Genomic DNA, 20,590 nt, shown 5'->3' on the forward strand with positions numbered 1-20,590 from the left:
ATCACATATTCGCTTTCATCAATTGCCATGGCAAGATTTAAGCTGATATCTACTGGATTGGTTGATAGTACAGTACTGCAAACACCACACTGAATCTGTGGTTCAGAAAGTAATTGTTATACAGTGCAAAATTTAGATTTTATAAGATTGAAAATGAAGGGCTGAATGAGGGGATTAAGCAATTCCACAGTTTTCCAGTTCTGGGAAAGAATGAGCCATAAAACATGATGGTGCATTGAGGATGCAGGAAGGGGAATAGACTCTATAATGGTATAATTGGTTCTATAATCTTATGATTTACCATGAGGTTAAAAACTTTGAATGTGATGCTAATTCATGGTCAGTCTACCGGCTATCAAAGAAATTTTATTTTTACCTGCAAGGAGAATGCCACTAAACAAAGACCAGGTTCAACCCTTTTGTTACTATTCAGTATTTATTTTGATATCACTAACTTCAATTATCTTTCATTGTCAGCTATAAGACCTGACACCCGGCGGAGAGGAGATGACAATCTTCAAACTGGATTTACACTTCAACCTCCGCCACTAGGAAAATTAAGGAGAGGTAAGTGAACAGTCACTTGGTAAAACATTAAATGGTGAAATATCAGTCAGCTTGGTTCAGATGGTAGTAATAAAAACAGAAAATGCTGGAAAAAAACTCAGCAGGTCTGGCAGTATCTGTGAAGAAGGAAACAGAGTTAACGTTTTGAGTCTGCTTGGAGTCGTACGGACTCGAAATGTTGACTCTGTTTCTTTCTCCACAGATGCTGCCAGACCTGCTGAGTTTTTCCAGCATTTTCTGTTTTTATTTCAGATTTCCAGCATCTGCAGTATTTTGCTCTTATTCAGATGGTAGTACTCTGTCTCTTAGACTAGAAGGCTGTGAGCTCCATGTCAGAGGTTTTGGCTGAGATACAAAGCTGGCAGTCCACTGTCCAAACTGAGGGTGTTTGCTGAATTTTTTGATTTGCCAATCTTTGTATCAGATATGGTTCAGCCAGATTCCTTTTTATTTATGAATTCGCAACGTTCAGGTGATGCCAAAGCCACATTTATAATACCCATTGCTAGTTGCCCATAGAGGTGATGGTAAACCTTGCTCTTAACCAATTTGAGACCTTGGATGGAATTTAATGACCCTTGCCTCCTCCCCCAGGTGAGTTCAGAGGTGGGGAGCCATGTGACTGGGAGGGAGTGTGCGGGATGGTAATCCCGCCATCCCCCTGCCACCCTCGGATCAAGTCTGGGGCAGAAAGGCTTGCTGATGGCCTTCCCACCCGGAGGCCAATTGAGGCCCTTAAGTGGCCTCTTATCCCATATCCGCTGGTAGAATACTGGCCATCTGGGAGGCCAAATAGCAAATATTTCTGGGTTTGCCAACAGCCTACCAGAGTCCTTTGTTCACAGGCACTCTGTGCCCAATCAAGGGTCAGAAGGGGGGCCCAATCGGAATCTACCTCTGACCTTGATTTTGACCCTTCTCCTCCAACCTTGCCAGCAACTCTCTCCCTACAACCCCCAACCTGCCAACGTTTACCTTTCTCCAGGGATCCATTAGCAGTCACCCCCTCTACCCTCCGTCCCCTGGCACCCCCCAAAATAACACTTGACTCCCTCGATAATGAAAAATCAGTTTAACTCAGCCACGAGCATATTCAATGACCCAGTGTCCACTCTGATGAAGAGAATTCCAAGGTCTAACGATCCTCTGAGAGGTAAAGTTCCTCTTCATTTCAGTCTTAAATGAAAATTAAGCACATTTAAGTTGTGTCCCCTACTTCTAGATTCCCCACAAGGCAAGCCTTCTCTCAGCATGCACCCTGTCAAGCCCCCTCAGAATCTTATGTTTCAATAAGATCACCTCTCATTCTTCTAAACTCCAATGAGTATACGCCCGACATGCTCAACCTTTGCTCATAAGACAACCCCTTCTTCCCAGCTAAGTGAACTATCTCTGAACTGCTTCCAGTTCCCTTAAGTAAGGATAGCAAAACTCTACACAGTACTCCAAATGCGGTCTCACTAAGGTCTTGTACAGCTGTATCAAGACTTTCCAACTTTTATTCTCTATTCCCCTTGCCTTAACTAGCAGCCTCTTATGCTTGCTGTACTCGCATGCACCTCCCACACTTTGTGTCCCCTTCTCAACTTGCTATCTTACCTATCTTTGTGTCATCAACAAATTCAGCTACCGTACATTTGGTCTCTTCATTCAAATCATTAATATAGATAGCTGAGGCCTCAGCACTGATTTCTACGGCACTCTACTAGATACAATTTAACAACAATAAAATGACCCATTCATCCCAACTCTCCATTTCATGTTAGCTAACAAATCCTCTATCCATGCTGATATGTTACTCCCAACATCTTATCTTGTGTAGTACCCTTTATATGGCACACTATTGAATGGCTTTGGAAATCCAAATGCACTGCGTCTACTGGTTCTCCATTATCCACCTTTCCTCAAAGAACTCAAGATAAATGAAACACTATATGCTTTGCATATTGACTCTGCCTAATTGTATTATTATTTTCTAAATTTTCTATTGTTACTTCCTTGATAATGGATCCAAATATTTTCCCTATGATTGATGTTAGGCTTACTGGCCTATAGTTTCCTGCGTTCTATCTCCTGAGACCCCTGTCACCCATATTAAAGCCGGCCCTATCTTGATGTTCCACAATAATATTAGGTAGGGAATTCCAGAGTTCTGACGCAACAGTGATGAAGAAATATGTCCAAGTCAGCATAGTGTGTGATTTTGAGGGGGATATGGAAGTGTCCATGTTCCCATGCATCTGCTGCTCTTGTTTTTCTTGGGTTAGAGGCCACAGGGCTATTGGTGGCAGTGACGGGTATGGAGTTGCATTTTCAAAGCCCTACTGGCAGGTGCCCATAGTTTTTATTACTTTTGGGTAATAAGTTCCTTTTATTCTATGCTATTTTATTATCATAAAAAAAATTGGGGTAGCAATATTGTACAGGACTGAGAGGGAGAAGAGTTTCTGAAATGTGTTCAGGAGAATTCTTTTGGTCAGTATATTTCTGACCCAACAAAGAAGGAGGCATTGCTGGGTCTGGTTCTTGGGAGTAAGGTGGGTCATGAGTGTCAAAAGGGGCTGTAAACAGTGAGATTTTGGAGGGGAGAGTGGGTCCTAAACAGCGAGATTCCTGGGGAGAAAGCAGGGCTATAAACAATGCGATTTTGAAGGAGAGAGTGGCGTTATAAATGGTGAGATTTTGGAGGAGAGAGTGGGGCCATAAATAGCACGATTCCTGAGGAGAGAGAGAGAGGTGGGCTAAAACAGTGACATTCCTATGGAAAGAGCGGGGCCACAAACAGCGTGATTTTGGAGGAGAGAGCGAGGTGATAAACAGTGAGATTCCTGAGGAGTGAGACAGAGCGGATCTATGAACAGCGATGTTTGCAAGGAGAGAGCGGGGCTATCCTGTCTAAACAAGGGGATTTTAATAGGGGCCAATAGAACATTAATTGTAATAATAGGAATAGGACCACAGGCAAAAATGGAGGCATTAATTAAAATCCAATTAGTAAAATAATTAATTGGCTAATTAAAATATAATGAAGATGGCAGGGCAGGTGATCTGTTGCAGCTGCTTGATATGGGAGTGCGACATGCCAGTGTGGTCCAAGGCAAACACATCTGCAGTAAGAGTCTTCAGTTCAAGGAACTTCAGCTCAGAATTAATGAGCTAGAGGCTGAGCTGCAGACACAGCGATGCAGCTGTAAGGACAAAAGGGGCTGCAGGGTGGTTGAGCAAACTGACCATGGCACCATGATACACAGAGTCATTCAAGTAAGGCAAGTAAATAAGAATGCAGTGGTAATAGGGAACAGTATAGTCAGGGGGATAGATGTCGTTCTCTGTAGCTGAGATCATGGGTCCATACAGCTGTGTTGCCTTTCTGGTGTCAGATTTCAGAACATCTGCTCTGAGCTAGAGAGGAACTTGAACTGGAGGGAGATGATCCATGTAAGTACCAACAACATAAATAGGCTAGGAAAGAGGTTCTGCTTAGGGACTATGAGCAGCTAGGGACTAAATGAAAAAGAAGAACCTTAAAGGTAATAACCTCTGGATTATAACCTGAGTCACAAGCAAATTGGCACAGGCTAAATAAGATTATAAACTTGAAAGTATGTCTCAAAGATTGGTGTGGGAGAAATAGGTTTCAATTCATGTGGCATTGACATCAGTACTGGGGAAAATGGGAACTGTACCATCGGGACAGTCTTCATCTGAACCATGCTGGGACCAGTGTTCTGAGTCATATAACGAGGGCAGTAGAGTGGGCTTTAAACTAAATAATGGGACTGAGGAATCTAGCGAGGGAAGATGTGATAAATTAAAGGGAGAGGGCAAGGCAAGAAAACAAGGTATCCATAGGGTACTGATAAAAAGAGGGTGGCAGGACGGGACAGTACACACAAGCGCTCAAATTTAAGAATGGAATGCACTAGCAGATAAACCAGAGATTGCAAAAAATAGTAAAAAGACAGATCTAAAGGCTCTGTATCTGAATGTGCACAACATTTGTAACAAAACAGATCAATCATCAGCAAGAATAGAAATGAATATGTATGATCAGTTAGTCACCTGATAGCTACAAGGTGACTAAGCCTGGGCCTGAATATTCAAGGATACTTGACATTTCAGAAGGACAGCAGGTTAGGAAAAGGTGTTTGGGTAGCTCTGTTAATTAAGGATGGCATTAGTGCAATAATGAGATGACCTTAATTCTAAAGATCAAGGTGTAGAATTAGTTTGGGTGGAGATAAGAACTAGCAAAGGTAGGAAGTCACTGCTAGGAGTAGTTTATAGGCCCCCTAACAGTAGCTATGTTGTAGTACATGGTATACAGGAAGAAATAGTGGGGTCTTGAGAGAAAGGTGCTGCAATAATTATGGATAATTTTATTCTACATATCGAATCAGATGAGCAAAGGTAGCCTGGAAAATGAGTTCATAGAGTATTCTCAGGACAGTTTCTTAGAACAGCGCCTTCTAGCACCAACCAGGGAGCAGGATATCTTAGATATTCTAGACCTGGTAATGTGTAATGAGGCAGGATTAATTTATGACCTTATAAACCTTATGACTAATTTATGACCTTATAGTAAAGGAGTCTCTAGGTAGCAATGATCATTTTTCTTATTCATTCATGGGATGTGCTAGGCCAGCATTTATTACCCATCCCTAACTGCCCTTGTTCAGAGGACATTTAAGAGTCAGCCACATTGCTGTGGGTCTTGAGTCACATGTAGGCCAGACCAGGTAAGGACAGCAGATTTCCTTCCCTAAAGGACATTAGTGAGCCAGATGGGTTTTTACAACAATCGACAATGGTTTCATGGTCATCATTAGACTTTTAATTCCAGATTTTTAATTAATTCAAATTCCACAATCTTCCGTGGCAGGATTCAAATCCGGGTCCCCAGAGCATTACCCTGTGTCTCGAGATTACTAGTCCAGCGACAATACTTCTATTGTCCTTTGCCTCCCCTATGCAACATGATTGAATTGCATATTCAGTTTGAGAAAGAGAATAGTGGGTCTTAAGTTTAAATAAAGGCAATTATAAAGAATGAGGACTGTGCTGGCTAAAGTAAACTTTGATTAAAGGGTAGGTCAGTAAAGATGCAATGGAAGACATTTAAGGAGTTATTTCAAAACACTCAGCAAAGATACATTCCAGTAAGAAGGAAAGACTCTAGAGGCAGAATTTTCCGTTTGACGTGCGGGGGGGAGGGGGGGGGGGGGGGGGGGGGGGGTGGGGGCGGGACCCACATGCGGATGCGTAAAATGAAGTGTGGTGACGTCAGGCGAGTGTCCCGACATCACCGCGTGCCATCGCGATATTTCGGTGGGCGGGCACGCGACGATCTTCGTTGCGCGCCCGCCATTATTTAACTGGCCACTTAAGGCCCTTGAGGACCTAGTTGATGGGGATTTTGTGGCGCCCACATGAGCTTCGGCTCATCGCATGGGCACAACAGGCAGGCAGTTAACAGAAATTTGTATGAACGGGAGAAGAGGGCTCAGTGGAGTCGCGATTCTACAGATTTAAAAGCTATTGTACAAAAGTTACTGAAACTTGCCTGTGTGAGCTGGAAAACTTCAAAACACATACCGGCTGCATGGACTGGACTCATAACCTTCAGGTCAGCACTTTGCAGTGAGGATTTGTTTTGAGGCCTGTAAGTTTCAGGAAGCCTTGCTGAGCTTGGGAATGGGAAGTGATCTCTCCATTGGAGGCATCTCCTCTGAGGAGGAAGGGAGGGCTAAAAGGGGGAGAAGGCCAGGAATGTACATTCAGTCTCCAGGGAGGCCACCTTTGGGAGGACAGGCGCAGGCACAAGGGGTGCAGGACCAAGAAGTAGTCCAAGGCGGAAGGGGCTGCAGAAGACGCCACTATCCTGCTGCTAGGGTATACAGGTGGCGATGCAGCAATATGTCTGAGGTGCAATGCCAAAGGATCTGTCAAGGGCGACAGTCAACATTATCTGTCAGATGATTGGGCCATAACTCTCAGCTAACTATGTGGATGGACACCCCGTGCCCATGGCTCTAAAGGTCACAGCTGCCCTCAACTTCTATGCCCTCGGCCTTTCCAGGGGTCGGTGGGTGATCTTTGTGGTGTCTCCCAATCAGCCGTCCACACTTGTGTCAAGCAGGTCACAAACACTCTGTTCAGGTGTGCATTGACCTTCATCTACTACCGCTGGGACGAGGCCAGCCAGACAGAGCGAGCCAGCGGCTTCGCGGCCCATTGCTGGCTTCCCCCGTGTCCAGGGTGCTATAGACTGTACACATGTGGCCATCAAGGCGCCAGCAGGTGAGCCCGGTGCCTTCATCAACAGGAAGGGCTTCCACTCCATGAACGTGCAGATAGTGTGTGATCACAGGATGCTGATTCTGCAAGCCTGCGCAAGGTACCCAGGCAGCTCCCACGATGCCAACATCCTCAGACACTCGCAGGTTCCGGGGCTCTTCAGTGCTCCAGCCCGGCTGGATGGATGGCTCCTGGGTGACAAGGGGTATCCCCTCGGAAGGTACTCATGACGCCTCTCCGCCATCCAAAAACAGAAGCTGAGCAGTGCTACAATAGGAGCCACGCCTCCACAAGGGCTGTGGTGGAGAGAACCATTGGTCTTCTCAAAATGCCCTTCCGATCCCTGGACCGTTCTGGGGGCGCACTCCAGTACCCCCCAGATCGAGTGTCACTTATAGTGGTTGCGTGCTGCGCTCTCCACAATCTTGTGCTGCAAAGGGGGGACGCTGTGGATGAAAAAGATGTAGACGGAGTGGCTGCGGCTGAATACTATGAGCCCAGCAGTGAGTCCGAGGATGAGCACACACAGGGAAATGCTGAGGGGGCGCTGACCCGGGCATACTCCAGGGAGGCAGGGACACCCAGGATGCTCTAATCCAAGGAACCTTCAACTAACACAGTACATATGGACCTCCAACAAAAGCCTGGGCTGCAGCCTCCATACTGGAGACATTAGTGCCAAATCTGTCAGGATAGGAGCATTGATGATGGGCCCAGTCAATAAATGTCAATGACACACAAATCACTCATAACGTCTCAGGAATCCATCCACCTGCCCAAGAAAAGAAGCACCCCCAGTCATGTTTGACAATCTCAATTTAATGCTTTCACAGAAGTCTCTAAACATAACACAAATAAAATGGTGTTGCACTGCAAACACAGTCAGAAGGAACTCATAGGGGGGCCAACAAAAAGCCACCAGTAATGAACTCGGGGTGTGCCTAAGTTGCCTTAATTTGTGTGTGCTACATCTTTGTGGTGCCCCCTTGCTGGCACTGGCATCTGAGACAGCCTGCTCTCTCTGCTGTCCTGTTGGCCTCGATGACCTTGGCAGACGTTCTCTGACCTGTAGAGCCTGTGCTGGCCCCGCCTGGGTGGGAGCTGCCAGCTCCGCAGCTGGCATCTCCCCACTCGTCGCAGCGTCATTGGGTGCTGCGGTTACTGGCAGAAAGGCAGAGGAGCTGCTGGCCTCATCTGGAGCGCCCTGAGAGGTGCCAGCAGAGACGACAGGCAGCTGCTCCACCGACGTGAGGTCTGTTCGGCCCTCCCTGCTCGCCATAGATGGATGGGCACTGAGGTGGGATACCTGGTGCCCAAATCACTGCCCACACGGGCACTGACCATCTGAGGTCAACACCGCTGTGAGGGATTGCAGGTCCAAGCGCAACCCCAGGAACCCCTGATCCTGTCCCTGGAGTTACCTCTCCATGAGAGTCGCCACTCTCTCCATGGAGGAAGATTGACGCTCATCCATGAAGCTCAATGCATTGGCTACGGTCTGCGTAGACTCCTCCACCACTGACACCAAGTCAAGCACAGCCTCATGTATCTCCACCAGATGGCCCCGCACACCTGGCTGCATCTCATGAGTTGGCTGCATCATGGACGATTCCAGATCAGCCACGGACTGACCATGTGCCTGGGCCCCTGCAGTCCTCTGACTGCTGGCACCATGGGCACTCTCTGTCTCCACCAGCTCCTCCAGCAACTGTGAAGTGTCCTCACTGCTGTGCCCCAGGACACTAGCTGAAGATCTGATGCCCACAGGGGTGCCAGTATCTGCACTGGTGCCTGGCTGGCAGAGATGGTGTGACGCTGGTGATGTTGGAACTTCATGACCCTCAGGTGTTAGAGGGGGCCCCTGCTGCTTCGGGTCCTGGCCCTGCGCCGCTGATGCTGAAAGGAAGAGTAAGGAAATTCGATCAGTTAGCATGTTGAAAATGTCAATGTATATACCTGTCCCCCCGATCATCATGTGCTTATCATTCCACACGCAATGGGCAAGCCATGTTGGTAACGTCACTCACTCAACAATCAGCACTGCCATGGCTATTGGGAGACTACTGGTGATGTGAGTGCTGGCCACACATTCTTGCCCATGGAACCTCAGCCTCTCTGGCTCCGATGGACCTGGGCGCATGTTGCCTCTCCAGGTTGAGGACCTCCTGCTTGAAGCAACTAAGCAGCACTACCTGGTCTGGCCCACCGCCAGTCCTCACCCACTCGGCGGTGTTGTGAGAATTCTTCTCCGGGAAATGAGAAAAGAGCATTGATAAATGATGCTTGTACCGTGAATCTCCTCGCGGCCGGCCTACCCCAAGGCCCAGTTGGCCATTATAGGGGTCCAATGCATCCTTACCCCGCTGCTACCGAACACTCACACAAATATGCCAGGTGTGTCCTTCCCGCCTCCCACCCCCTTGGCCACATGCTGCCTTCATCACACTTGGGAGCAGACAGTTTAACCTGCCGTAGCAAGGAGGCACAATGACGTGGATCGCAGAGGGCAGCAGGTCGATCTGTGTCATGCCACCTTGAAGACCCCCTCCCACCATGTCATCACCCTGACTTCAACATGTCCTGGACTTTGAGCACCACGCCTGGGTGCAGATCCTTCAGGTTGCCCCCACCACAGTCATTTGGGTCTCAGTCCACCACATGCTGTGGGTGCAGAACCCATCTCATCACCACCCTCCAGGCTGACAAACGTATAGGAAATATTTGCTGGCCTGCCCAGCTAAGGACATATGCCGTCAATGACTCATTGCATTCAGGCCAGTCAGACATGGGTGGGGTGCAGGGGGGGAGAGGCTTACATGATGGGTGAAGTGAAGGTGCCAACATGCCGTGCGCAGCAGGTCATTGAAGCCCTTGCGGCACTGGATCCATGTGCACTGCACCACATCGTGGGAGCCCACGACCTCCGCTACCTCCTCTCACGCACAATTTGTCACATGGGGTGGCCTCCTCCTCCCGCCCTGGGAGACGAGCGCCTCCCACCATGCTGCTACCTCCTCGAGGAGGGCAGCAAGGCACATTGACTACCTGCCCTACCCTCCTGCATGGCCAGCCTGGATCTGCATTTGCCCCGACCTCCGGCCATGTACAGCAGCGTTGGAGCAGCTGCAGTTTGCCCTTTAAACAGGCCACCGGGTCACCATTGGACCCGGCGGCAATTGCCGATCCGCTACCACCCACCCACTCCCGCTGTCCCTGGGAGCCGTGAAAGACGCTGGGCGGGCCTTAATTGGCCTGCCCGCATAAAATGGCGGCGCAGACCCGATTGCCACTGGCTCTGTCCCCCCGCCAGACGGAAACTTCTGCCCTAGGAAAAGGATGCATCATTTGTGGCTAACTAATACATTTAAAAGTAGTGTCAAATTGAAAGAAAAAATATTCAACTCTGTGAAGATCAGTGGCAGGTTAGAAGATTAGACAGAATATTAGCAAAAATGACTAGAAAAATGAGACAGAAATTAGAGTATGTGGGAAAGCTAGCTAGGAATATAAAAACGGATAGTAAGAGCTTTCCTAAAAAGGAAAAGAGTAACTAAAGTGAGCATTGGTCCTCTAGAGAGTGAATCTGGGGAATTAATAATGAGAAATGAGGAAATGCTGTATGTATTGAGCAGATATCTTCTGTCAGTCTTCACTGTAGAAGACACAAATACAATCTAGAGACAATTATAAATCAAGAGGTGAAAGGGAGAGAGGAACTTAAAACAATTATATTCACCGGGAAAGAAAACTGGCAAAGGCTGACAAGTGCCCAGATCCTGATGTATTTATTCTAGGTCTTATCCTGGTGGCTGCTGAGACAGTAGATGTATTGATTTTAATTTTCCAAAGTCACCTTGATTCTGGAGTGGTCCTATCGGATTGTAAAATAGCAAATGTAACTCCTCTATTCAAGAAAGGAGGGAGACAGAAATCAAGAAACTATAGGCTAATTAGTCTAATATCTATCAGAGGGAAATATTAGAATCTATTATTAAGGAGGTTATAACAGGGCACTTAGAAAATCTTAATGCAATCAGGCAGAAGCAGCATGTTTTTGTGAAAGGGTAATCATGCTTGACTAATTTGTTAAAGTTCTTTGTGGAACTAACAAGCAAGATGGATAAAGGGGAACCTGTAGATGTGGTGTACTTGGATTTGCAAAAGGCATTTGACAAGGTGCTACATCAAAGGTTACTACACAAAATAAGAGCTCATCTATCTTCATAACTGAAGTTCCTCAACCCTGGAACCATTCTTGTGAATATTTTCTGCACTCACTCCAATGCCTTCACATCCTTCCTAATGTGTGGTGTCCAGAACTGCATGCAATGTTCCAGCTGAGAACATAGAACATAGAAGCATAGAAAATAGGAGGAGTAGGTCATTCTGTCTTTGAGCCTGCTCCGCCATTCAATATGCTCATGACTGATCCTCGATCTCAACGCCATACTCCCGCTCTCTCCCCATACCCCTTGACGCCTTTAGAGCCTAGAAATTTATTTATTTCCTTCTTAAATATATTCTGTGACTCAGTCTCCACAGCCTTCTGTTGTAGAGAATTCCACAGGTTCACCACCCTCTGAGTGAAGAAGTTTTTCCCCACGCAGGCCTAAATGGTCTACCCCATATCCTGAGATTGTGACCTTTTGTCCTAGGCCCCCAGCCAGAGGAAACATCATCCCTGCATCCAGTCTGTCCAGCCCTGTCAGAATTTTATACGTTTCATTGAGACCCCCTCTCATCTTCCTGAACTCCAGTGAACACAGGCTTAGTCGGCCCAATCTCTCCTCATACAACAATCTTGCCATCCCATCATCAGTCTGGTGAACCTTCCTCTATGGCAAGTGTATCCTTTCTTAGGTAAGGAGACCAAAACTGTACACAATATTCCAGGTGTGGTCTTATCAAGGCCCTATGCAGCTGCAGTAAGACATCATTGCTCCTGTACTCAAATCCTCTTGCAATGAAGGCCAACATACCATTTGCCTTCTTAACTGCCTGCTGCATCTGCATGCTTGCTTTGAGTGATAGGTGTACAAGGACACCCAGGTCCCTTTCAACATCAACACTTCCCAATCTATCAGCATTTCAATAATATTCTGCCATTCTGTTTTTCCTACCGAAGTGGATAACTTCACACATATCCACATTAAGCTGCAGTTGCCATGTATTTGCTCACTCGCTCAATTTGTCTAAGTCGCTTTGAAGCCTCTTAACGCCCTCCACACCAATCACATTCCCACCTAGTTTTGTGTCGTCAGCAAACTTAGAAATATTACATTTGATTCACTCACCCAAATCATTGATATATTGTGAATAGCTGGGGCCCAAGCACTAATCCCTGCGATACCCCACTAGTCACCGCCTGCCATTCTGAAAAAGACCCATTTATTGCCATTCTCTGTTTCCTGTCTGCTAACCAATTCTCAGTCCAAGCCAATATATTACCCCCAATCCCATAGAGTCATAGTCATAGAGGTCTACAGCACAGAAAAAAGCCCTTCGGCCCATCGAGTTTGTGCCAGTCAAACAAGTACCTAACTATTCTAATCCCATTTTCCAGCACTAGGCCCATAGCTTTGTATGCCATGGCATCGCAAGTGCACATCCGAATACTTCTTCAATGTTATGAGGGTTTCTGCCTCTACCACCCTTTCAGGCAGTGAGTTCCAGATTCCCACCATCCTCTGGGTGAAAAAATTCTTCCTCTCATCCCCTCTAAACCTCCTGCCCCTTACCTTAAATCTATGCCCCCTGGTTATTGAAACCCCCACCAAGGGGAAAAGTTTCTTCCTGTCTACCCTATCTATGCCCCTCATAATTTTATACACCTCAATCATGTCCCCCCTCAATCTCCTCAACTCCAGGGAAAATAATCCCAGTCCATCCAATCTCTCTTCATAACTAAAACTCTCCAGCCCAGGCAATATCCTGGTAAATCTCCTCTGCACTCTCTTTAGTGCAATCACATCCTTCCTATAATGTGGATTCCAGAACTACATGCAATACTCTAGCTGTGGCCTAACCAGTGTTTTATACAGTTCCAGCATAACCTCCCTGCTCTTATATTCTATGCCTCGGCTAATAAAGGCAAGTATCCTATATGCCTTCTTGACCATCTTATCTACCTGTCCCGCTACCTTAAGGGACCGGTGGACATGCACACCAAGGTCCCTCTGGTCCTCGGTACATCCCATCATGTATTCCCGTGCCTTGTTTGTCCTGCCCAAGTGCATCACCTCACACTTATCCGGATTAAATTCCATTTGCCACTGATCAGCCCATCTAACCAGCCCTTCTGTATCCTCCTGTAATCTAAGGCTATCTTCCTCACTATTTACCACCCCACCAATTTTTGTGTCATCAGCAAACTTACTGATTAACCCTCCTACATTCAAGTCTAAATAGTTTATATATATATACCACAAACAACAAGGGATCCAACACTGATCCCTGTGGAACCCCACTGGACACAGGTATCCAGTCACAAAAACACCCCTTGACCATCACCCTCTGCTTCCTGCCACTCAGCCAATTCTGGATCCAATTTGCCAAATTGCCTTGGATCCCATGGGCTCTTACCTTCCTTATCAGTCTCCCATACCAGTCTCTCAAAAACCTTGCTTCAGATGCATTGCCCTTGTCTACACACCTGGTCACCTCTTCGATAAATTCAATCAAATTGATCAGACATGACCTCACCTTAACTAAACCATGCTGAATGTCCTTGATTACTCCCTGCCTCTCCAAGTGCGGATTACTTCCGTCCCTCAGAATTGCTTCCAATAGTTTCCCCACCACTGAGGTTAGACTGACTGGCCTGTAGTTCCCTGGTTTATCCGTTCCTACTTCTTGAATAACAGTATTACATTGGCTGTCCTCCAGTCCTCTGGCAACTCTCCTGTGGCCAGAGAGGTATTGAAAATTAATGCCAGTACCCCTGCTATCTCCTCCCTGACTCACTCAACAGCCTGGGATACATTTCATTTGAGCCTGGAGATTTATCTACTTTTAAGCCTGCCAGACCACTTAGAACCTCCTCCCTTTCTATGCTAATTTCTTTAAATTATATCACAGTCCTTTTGCCTGATTTCCATATCCGCATTGTCCCTCACTTGTGAACACTGACACAAAGTATTCAGTTAGAACCCTACCTACGTCTTCTGGCTCCACACACAAATTACCACTATGGTCCTTAATGGGTCCTACTCTTTTCCTAGTTATCTTCTTAGTCTCAATGTGCTTGTAAAATAACGTTGGATTTTCTTTTATTTTACCTGCCAATGTTTTCTCATGCCCCCTTTTTGCTCTCCTAATTTCCGTTTTAAGTTCCCCCCTACACAATCTATACTCCTCTAGCGCTTCCGCTGTTTTGAGCTCTCGGTATCTGCCGTAAGCCTCCCTTTTCTCTTTATCCAATCCTGTATATCTCTCGACATCCAGGGTTCCCTGGATTTGTTGGTCCCACCCTTTGTCTTTACTGGAATATGTTGGCCCTGTACTCTCCCTATTTCCTTCTTAAATGAGTCCCACTGCTCTGACGCAGATGTACCTAAAAGTAGCTGCTCCCAGTGCAGTCCAGCTAAATCATATCTGATCTTATTAAAATCGGCCTTCCCCCAATTTAGAACTCTGATTCCTAGCCCATCCTTCTCCTTTTCCATAACAATCTTGAATCTAATGGAGTTATGATCACTTTCTGCAAAATGCTCCCCCACTGATACCACTTGCCTGGCTTCATCCCCTCTCTTGTAGGACCTTCTACGTACTGGCTTAAAAAGCTCTCCGGATGCATTTTAAGAATTCTGCTCCCTCTAAACCTATCACACTATGACTAACACAGTTAATGTTGGGGAAGTTGAAATCTTCCACTATTATTGCCCTTTTATTTTTACACTTCTCCGAAATTTGCCTACATATCTACTCTTCTATTTCTCTCTGACTGTTTGAGGGCCTATAGTACACTTCCAGCAATGTGATTGCTCCTTTTTTGTTTTTCAGTTCTACCCATATGGCTTCATTTGAGGAGCCTTCTAAGATGTCATCCCTCCTTACTGCTATAATTGATTCCTTGATCAATACTGCAGTACCCCCTCCTCTTTTACCTCCTTCCCTGTCTCGCCTGAAGACCCTACATCTTGGAATATTGAGCTGTCAATCCTGCCCCTCTCTCAGCCATATCGCTGTGATTGCCCATGTGCTTTAATTTTATACACTAACCTCTTATATGCGACCTGTTTTCCTAAAATCTAAATACACCACATCCACTGGTTCTCCCTAATCTATTCTGCTAGTTACATCCTCAAAGAGCTCCAGTAGGTTTGTCAAACATGATTTCCCTTTCATTTTTCTGTGTTGACTTTGTCTAAGCCTGTTGATATTTTCTAAGTGTCCTGTTATCATATCCTTTATAATAGACTCTAGTGTTTTCTCTACTGCTGATGTTAGGCTAACCAGACAGTAATTCGTTGTTTATTCCCGCCCACCTTTTTTAAATAGTGGGATTATATTTGCCACCCTCCAATCTGACAGGATTGTCCCAGAATCTACAGAATTTTAGAAGATGATAACCAATGCATCCACTATTTCCATATCCACGTCCTTTAGTACCCTGGGATGTAGATTATCAGGGCCTGGGGATTTATCAGCTTTCAGTCCCATTAATTTCTCCAGCACTGTTTTTTTAGTAACACTAATTTCCTTCAATTCCTCCTTCTCACTAGACCTTTGGTTCCCTAGTGTTTCTGGGAAGTTTACTCTCATACTCTATTTCTCCTCTCTTAACCAATCTTTTGTTCCTCCTTTGCTGAACTCTAAACTGCTCCCAATCCTCAAGCTTGCTACTTTTTCTAGCAACTTTATATGACTCCTCTTTGGATCTAATACTATCCTTAATTTCTTTTGTTGGCCATGGTCAGGTCACTTTTCCTATCGTGTTTTTGCGCCAGAAAGGAATACATAACTGTTGCAATGCATACATTCATTCCATAGATATTAGCCATTACCTATCCACCGTCATGCCTTTTAATGAAATTCCCCAATCTGTCTTAGCCAACTTACGCCTCATACCTTCGTAGTTTCCTTTGTTTAGATTTAGGACCCGAGTTCTGGATTGGACTACTTCATTTTCCAACCTAAGGAAGAATTCTATCATATTATGGTCACTGTTCCTTAGAGGATTCTGCATAGCAAGATTATTAATTAACCCCTTCTCATTGCACAAAACCGAATGTAGGATAACCTGTTCCCTAGTTGGTTCTTCGATGTACTGGTCTAAAAAACGATCTCGTACACACTCCAGGAATTTATTCGCCACAGTATTATTGCTAATTTGGTTTGCCCAGTCTATATGTAGATTAAAGTCACACATGATTACTGCATTACCCTTGTTACATGCATCTCTAATATCCTGTTTAATGTTGTCCCCTACCTTACCACTACAGTTTGGAGGCCTATATACAACTCCCAGTAATGTTTTCCACCCCTTGCTGCTTCTTAGCTCCACCCAGACTGATTCTACATGTAGATTTCCTGAGCCAATATCGTCTCTCACTATTGCACTGATTTCATCCTTAACTAACAATGCCACCCCACCTCCTTTTCCTTTTTGCCTCTCCTTCCTAAATATCGAATACCCTTAGATATTCAGTTCCCAGCCTTGGTCACCCTGTAGCCGTGTCTCTGTAATTGCAATCATATAGCATCCGTTTACATCTATCTGTGCTGTTAATTTGTTTACCTTATTGCGAACGCTCCATACATTCAGATACAGTGCCTTTAGGCTTGTCTTTTTACACATTTTTTTTGTACTGTGGCCTTCTTTGCTGCTAGCCCCTGTTTCTTCTGCCTTCCATGTCTGCTTTTTACTTTTCTGTCTTTCATTTCTATCTTTGTTTCCCTCTCTTGTGCCTTCCCACTAAGGTTCCCATCCCCCTGCCACTCTAGTTTAAACCTTTCCCCATAGTATTTGCAAATACCTCTGCAAGGATATTGGTCCCGGTCCTGCTGGGGTGCAACCTGTCCAGCTTGTGCAGGACAAACTAGCATCTTACACAAGTTCAACATAATCTCCTTGAGTGCAAGGTACTCTATGCTCCTATTAATGCATAGGATACTGTATACTGTAATGCTTTATTAAATGTGCTTCAACATGTCTTGCTACCTTTAACTGGAGTGAGATTGCGGAATTCTGCGGTATAAAGGGATGTAGGTGTACTGGCTCTTGAATTGCAAAAGTTAGTATGTAGATGCAACAGGTGATTAGGAGGCAAATGGGATGTTGTTGCTTATTGCAAGGTGAATGGAATGTAAGAGAAGGTATGTGTTGCGATGGTTGGTGAGACCACATCTAGAATATTTGGTACAGCTTTGGTCTCCCTATTTAAGAATGGATATATTTCACTTGAAGTAGTGCTGAGAATGTTCACTCAACTGATTCCTTGAATGAAGGGGCTGTCTTATGAGGAAATGTTGAACAAGTTGGGCCTGTGATCATTGGTGTTTAGAAGAATGAAAGGTGATCTCATTGAAACATATAAGATCCTGAGGGGACTTGACAGGGCGGATGCTGAAAGGATGTTTCCCCTTATTGTACAGACTAGCACTAGGGCGCGCAGTTTAAAAATAAAGGGTCTCCCAATTAATGCGGTGATTAGGTGAAACTTTTTCTCTCAGAGGGTCATTGGTCTGTGCAATTCTCTTTCCCAGAGAGCAATGGAGGATGGGTCATTGAATATTTTTAAGGCTGAGTTAGATAGATTCTTAACTGACAAGGGATCAAAAGGTATAAGGGGTAGACAGGAAAGTAGAGGCCACAGTCAAACCAGCCATGATCTTATCAAATGACAGAGGTGCTGAATGGCCTACTCCTGCTCCTAATTTGTATGTTTATATCAGCTGTCAGTAGGGAAATATTTAGGGAGCAATGAACATAGCATTATGAAGTTTAGTTTAGCTATGGAAATGAATAAGGAGAAATCTACAATCTACTTAATTTGAGGAGAGCCAAATTCTGTAGGTTGAGAACAGGTCTGTCTTCATAATGAGCTCAGAATTAGTTCTCTCCCCAAGAGGAAAATTATAGAAATAATGTCAAAGACGTGTCATTAAGCTTTTCATGCTTCATTGCTAGTTCTTTACCTAGATCGAGCTCCATTGCCTTGTCTTTTACCAATATTCTTTTATTTTGTTCCATTCCAATTAAAGTACTTGTCCGGCTTGGGCTTTCTATATTTAGTCCCCTTGACATTTTTTTAAAATACAATTCGATAGAATTTGATTCTAAAATGTACCTAAGCAATAGTTCTTAGGTATCCTGCAGTTAGCTTTTCATTTCCTTCTAGAGAGGCCTTATTGTTGAGTGGAGCAGAGCTGACTCTGTCAGTGCACCCATGGTGCCAAAGCTGTATAAATATAAGTCCTTTCCTTCCCATTACAGTTAAGTCCCTAGCTATTTCTTTTTCTGTTGGCCATCAGTTTTCTTAGATTACTGCATTCCAAATCTCCATTTCATCTTTTCCTTTCTCTTTTAATTTCACTTATTTTTTTTTCTAAAATAAAGGCATACACCCTGATTATAATATCTAATGGATAACCCACTTCTTGCAAGCGGATTAGTCACCTGCCTTTAGTCCCACCTATGTTGAAAGCAGAAGTAGGAGGTTCTGAAATGGGTTTGAAATATTTCGCATTTCATCATTTCACATGACCCAACTGACATTATTAGGAATAAGTGTTCATCCCACTATTTTTATTCTTTGGCAGCAGCGGCATCCAATGATCCGGGATCATCGTCAGATGTCTGTCCACTCCCATATGATAGTCCATGTAAGTTTTAGCATAAGTAAAGGCTTTAATAACTTTAATAGTCATTATGATAAAGTGGAATGAAAAGTTATTCTGGAAATAGCAGTGTTTAATTAACTCTTGCGGATCTCTGGGATTTGAAAATGGTGCAGATAAATATAATCTGAATAAAATAATCTAAAAGAGACATTGTACTCCAAAGCACCGATTTAATGAATAGAAATAATTAATGCTATCAGTGGAATATTTAAGGCTTGAGTAAAATGTACAAAACATGGATGACCCGTGCCTAAATTCAATTATTGGAATCTATGAACTTCATCAGTTGAATCCATAAACATTTTCAATGGAATCCATGAGCTACCTTCCTCTTCAAACAACAATTTGATTAATTTGCATGATTTCAGTAGTCTGATTTTTTTTCTTTGATTTATGTACCAGTCTTCATTTTGTTCTCTGTTTCATGACAGCACCATCTCCAGTACCTGTTAGGCCTCCTGTCGCTTTTACTATCCCGTGGAGAGACAGGTGTTGATAGATCTAGACGTAAGTTATAGAAACAAAATATTCTTTAATCTGAAAAAAATTTGATTATGTTTTTAAACTTGTAATAGTTAAAGGCACCATTAATGTGCTGGATATTCTTCTTCATCCAGGACATAGCATTCAATTTCATCACTGCAAATAACTCATGAATGATCGATTTCCTCAACATATGCAGAATCAAAAGAAGAGTCATATATGACTCAAAGTATTACTGCTGTTTCTCTCTCCACAGTTGCTGCCAGACCTGCTGAGTGTTTCCAGCATATTCCTTTTTAATTTCATAGTAATAACAGCAGCTTCTGTTAATGTAGTGCCATCAGTGTAGTAAAATTTCCCAAGGCACGTCAAAAGAGTGTTATCAAACAAAATGTGACGCTTCTTCACAGCTGGAGAACAACTTGGAATGGGAGGGGAGGATCCAGTTGTTGTGGTCCAAATTGAATAGCTAGGACAATAACTAGGGCTTTAAACTGGGAAGAGTGTCCTCTGCAGTCACCGTCGCCGTGAGGCAGTCTGGGAAAAGTGTCCTCTGCAGTCACTGTCACCGTGAAGCAGTCTGGGAAGAGCATCCTCTGCAGTCACCGTCGCCATGAAGCAATCTGGGAAGAGCGTCCTCTGCAATCACCGTCGCCGTGAAGCAGTCTGGGAAGAGCGTCCTCTGCGGTCACCGTCGCTGTGAAGCAGTCTGGGAAGAGTGTCCACTGCAGTCACCATCGCCGTGAAGCAGTCTGGGAAGAGAGTCCTCTGCAGTCACCGTTGCCGTGAAGCAGTCTGGGAAGAGTGTCCTCTGTAGTCACTGTTGCCGAATGGAAAAAAAAACAAAGAGTGACATCACAGGAAAACCATAAGTTCATTGGTTAGTAAGTAACTGCTAGTTTGAACTACGTATTCTAAATTGATTTCAGATTAAAGGCCACTACTGGGGCCCAGGATCGGAGGCCTAACACTTCGGCTTCAACTCAGCAGAGAGAGTGAGTTCCAGTTGATTTTAAAAAAGTGTATTTTGAATCTCTATTCTAACTTGTTTTTAGATTAAAGGAAAACAGGAGAAATATTTTACAGATTGATAAACTAAAGACCAGTAGGAAATTTAAAAACAAATTAAAAAACTAATTAAATAAAATAGAGATGCAGGGCCAGGCGATGTGTTGTAGCTGCATGATGTGGGAGCTGGTGGACCCCATTGTGGTTCCTAGTGACCACATCTGTAGCAAATGTTGGTTGCTCGAGGAACTCCAGCTCAGAGTTGATGAGCTGGAGTCTGAGCTTCAGACACTGCGACACAGGGAGGGGGAGAGTTACCTGGACGCTGTGTTTCAGGAGAGAGTCACACCTCTTAGATTAACTACCTTAAATTCGGCCAGTGGTCAAGGGC

This window comes from Cetorhinus maximus, chromosome 3 (assembly GCF_964194155.1).
Source record: "Cetorhinus maximus chromosome 3, sCetMax3.hap1.1, whole genome shotgun sequence".
Lineage (NCBI taxonomy): Eukaryota > Metazoa > Chordata > Chondrichthyes > Lamniformes > Cetorhinidae > Cetorhinus > Cetorhinus maximus.